We start from the raw sequence: 4,400 nt of genomic DNA, 5'->3' as shown, positions 1-4,400 counted from the left end.
CTGTGATGTATATGGATACTCCCCCTAGTTGTGTTGTCTATTCCAAGTCTTGTTGTCAGAAAGCATGGTATGAAACATAACCTGGTAGTGCTGGTGTGCATAACTGAGCCTGAACCAGGCATCTGTTAGTGCACAAATATCGCTATCCTCCATACTGAGGAGAGTCCTGAGTGGCCACAATATGAGGGTAACACATCTGGTGTTGAGCAGCATTACCCTTTGTTTCCTTTAACCTGTAATGTCTATGGAGGTGGGTTTGTCTTTTGAGCCCTGCTTAAAAAAGGCACTATGGTGGTAGCAAGAGCCTTAGCCAGCATTCAAAATTCCAAGGGTGACAGGTGCAAGCTGTCCATAGTGAAGCTACGTGGCATGTTGAGCATGTCACCACAGGCTGACAGACACTGTATCCCCTATGAATGAAACAAATTTGTTAGGCAACTGTTAAATGTGATATGTTTGTCTGTATACTGTGACATCATAATTGGTGGGTGTAAGATGCTAGACAAGGTCAGGGTCATACTGGCCTGGGCTACATGATCAGAGTGTTCCTCCATGTATCATGTCATGTGGTCCAGGGAGTAACATCTGAGGTTTTATGAACCAGCATGGACAATGATGGTGCCAGTCCTGTACTTGCTTTGGAGTGACCTGATTGCCTGTGTTATGTGGCAGATCCTGGCACCTGACAGACAGCCCAAAGTGACTATTCCCTTGTTAGGGCTGGTGAGTGGTACGTCAGTGTGTCTGACAATAAGTGTCGCCTATTACAAGTGTATTAGGTGTGTTGTTTAGCCCGAAGGGCAGTTACTGTGTGGCACACTGACATTGTGAACTATGTGATATGTGGGTATTGTAGTGTGGTAGCAGGTGTGTGTGTGTCTGCTTTGGAGGTCTCTGCTGCTTAGGCAGAGTACATTTACAGCATCTGAGTATGTCTATGTGTGATAATGTGGTTTGAGTGCTGTCGCTAGAGGATATTTGAGACTGATATGTGGTGTGTGTGTGGTTACCTTCACCACCTAATAGACTGTGCCAGTCATGGGTCGAGAGAGTTTAGCACCCTGTATGTCTCTATAGGTGCATCTCACACATACAGCTGAGTTTGTCGGGAGGAGGAGAGGGTTGTCTGTGTACATGAGGCAGATGTGACATTGTGTCAATATCACAATAATCACCAGCTGGACTGGAGAGTACACACAAAACTGACCCCTGGACATGCCAGGATATTATGATGACATACTCTGTAGCCTGATCACAAAGGATCAGTAGGGTGTTAAGTGTGTAAAAGCATATAACAGGAATTAGTGCTCATGTTCGTTGGTGTTTTGTAAAGAGTAGCTGAGAAGGATTCCAGACTGAATCATGACACCTCCTTCAGCTATGTCATAAATAGCAATGTACACCCATATATGTTCTGAGTCAGGGCCAACTGTACCTGAATGACAATGCCGACATCCTGACAGACAGGCCCATATGTACATACCCACCTCCCACTGGCAATAGGCCATATCATCATATCAGGAGATATCACATGTAGAATGGATGAGCAGCTACCCCCACTGCCAAAAGCATGGCAGCAAGTGGAATACATTGATTCCCAATATGTGTCATACACAAACTACAGAACAAACAGATCCTGCACCTGAACAGTCAGCTGAGCCTCACCCCCTACACAGGATGTGGAACTGTTGAATGTGTCACAGCAAAATATGGCACTCCCCACAAGTGTTGGTGCACAACACACATTGGAAAGTCAAGTCCAGTACGCCTATGATGTCTGATCTGCAAGGTCATGGAGTCCATCATGGTTGCAGTCATAAACATAGCTATTGGAAGCTGACATACACACAACCCTACAAACTGTGGTATGTTCATGTGCTTATCGTGGTTCCCAAACATGCTAGACTGTTTGCAAGGCAGCCACCCAGGACATACATCAATGAACACATCTACACATTTCTCACATAGACTTTGAATAGCCTTTATCAACATCCTAGACACATGTATTATCCACAAAACCAACAAGCTGTGCATAAATATGTGTTGACATATGACGGAATGTCAATGTGTCCACAGATAGATCACACAAGGTAAGGATTATGAGGTCTTGTTCAAGCTGTTGACACCTGCTGACCCACATGGACCATTCCTGGAATGGCATAAAACAAAGTGTACACACATCACCATGTCCAGTCTGATGATGTCACCATCCTATAAATACAGCAGGAAAAAGGAAACCAGCCAGTAAAGCAAATAGAGTGCATGTTAATGTGTCTCTCTCTAGTATTGTAACATAGTTAGGTAGGGGTTTGAATCCTGCAAAGTGTGTGGGGGGGGTGTATGTGTGCAGTTTCCTTTGAGAGGTGTTCCCTTTCTGGAAACTGGGAAAACCCACTAAAAGAGGTACATTCCTCTTTGGAAAGTCTGATGATGTCACCATCCTACAAATACAGCTTGGAAAGTCTGATGATGTCACCATCCTACAAATACAGCAGGAGAAGGGAAACCACCAAGTAAAGCAAATAGCGTGCCATGTTAATGCATTGTTCTCTAGTATCATAACATAGTTAGGTAGGAATTTGAATCCTGCAAATACTGACTGTGTGGGTTGGGGGTGTGTATGTGTGCAATTGTCTTTGAAAGGAGTGCCCTTTTTGGAGACTGGGAAAACACACTAAAAGAGGTACAATCCTCTTTGGAAAGACTGATGATGTCACCATCCTACAAATACAGACGGAGAAGGGAAACCAGCCAGTAAAGCAAATTGTGCGCCATGTTAATGCATCGCTCTCTAGTATCATAACATAGTTAGGTAGGGGTTTGGATCCTGCAAATGCTGACTGTGTGTGTGTGTGTGGGGGGGGGATGTGTGTGTGTATGTGTGCAATTGTCTTTGAAAGGAGTGCCATTTTTGGAGACTGGGAAAACACTAAAAGAGGTACATTCCTCTTTGGAAAGCCTGATGATGTCACCATCCTACAAATACAGACGGAGAAGGGAAACCACCCAATAAAGCAAATAGCACGCCATGTTAATGCATCTCTCTCTAGTATCATAACATAGTTAGGTAGTGGTTTGAATCCTGCAAATACTGACTGTGTGTGTGTGTCACTGTTGGTCATTGCAGTGTGGGTTTTGCTTTTATGACATATTATGATTATAACAGTAAGTGCATTGCACACATCAGGTATCTGCATGGCAAATATATATGTGTGCATGTCCCCTCAATCAGTACATAGGTGTGAAGCCTGCATACTACATGAATACATTTGTTGCCATTGACAGGTTGTGCCGCTGCATCTCAGATCACAGGTCACATATGTATGTATGTGACAGGGCTGTCCACTGTCGTGATCTGTGGCCAAGGTCATCTGTGTCACACACACACCCATGACAGTTACTTAAGAGTAGTGTGAGTGAGGGTATATGCCTGGGGTATATGTCAGACATATTCATACACAACAACGACTGCCAATAATGGACAGTCTTTGTAGGTGTACAACCGCCTTGTGGATATGCATCCAGGCCTCTAATGTCTCATGTGATACACCTTGGGACTCCACAATACCTATGGATATGTGGATACCAAGGGACACATGACATAACATGAGGCTGTATGTACACATTGGTACCCACCATACATGTTGAGGGCTACCACCTATGTGGTACTGACGGGATAGTAAATATAGTACATGTGGATGACTATGCCATAGTCAGCTTACTGCTATACAGCATGTATCAGATGACAGTATCTGTCTGTATGATACCCTTGTGTAGGATATGCATCCCATCCAGGGAATGAATTGTAGGCCAATGCATGCATTTCCAGATTTGGATGGACACATCCCTAGTGTGTTTGCATGTACCTAAGGGGGCTATATGCCAAACAGGTGTGATCACAGGAATGGGTGGCGGTCATTACCACTGGTTAGTGTTATAGTGTAGCACCGGAAGGATACAACTGTTACTGAGTTCCCTACGACTGTGTGTCATTTGTCAGGACATCATCCAATGATTGCTTATAGTCATGCTGTTGAGGTTGTGCATACTAAGAGACTGCAAATCATTGACAGATATTAACGGTATCACCCATAGCATAGTGTCAACCCATGGCATACACACATGTCTAGCCATGTTAGTACATAACTGTAGTAGCATGCATACTGGCCATTGAAAGATACTATGAGATGTTAACAATGTGTACGACCGGGTATGCCACACGTCCCATGGGTCCACTATGCACGTACATGCAGACAGTGCACACCCACCATGTTCACAGATGTACACTTGCTAATCTGTACTGCACACATCACACACGTACTGTCCACTCACTAACACATGCTGGCAACACATTACACTTCAGCCAAGTGGCACATGGGTGGACAATACATACTCAGACC

The sequence above is a fragment of the Protopterus annectens genome, chromosome 1.part2 (assembly GCF_019279795.1).
Source record: "Protopterus annectens isolate FY-2018-M chromosome 1.part2, PAN1.0, whole genome shotgun sequence".
Lineage (NCBI taxonomy): Eukaryota > Metazoa > Chordata > Ceratodontiformes > Protopteridae > Protopterus > Protopterus annectens.
The sequence above is the reverse complement of the archived record's forward strand: the minus strand, read 5'-3'. Positions refer to the sequence as shown.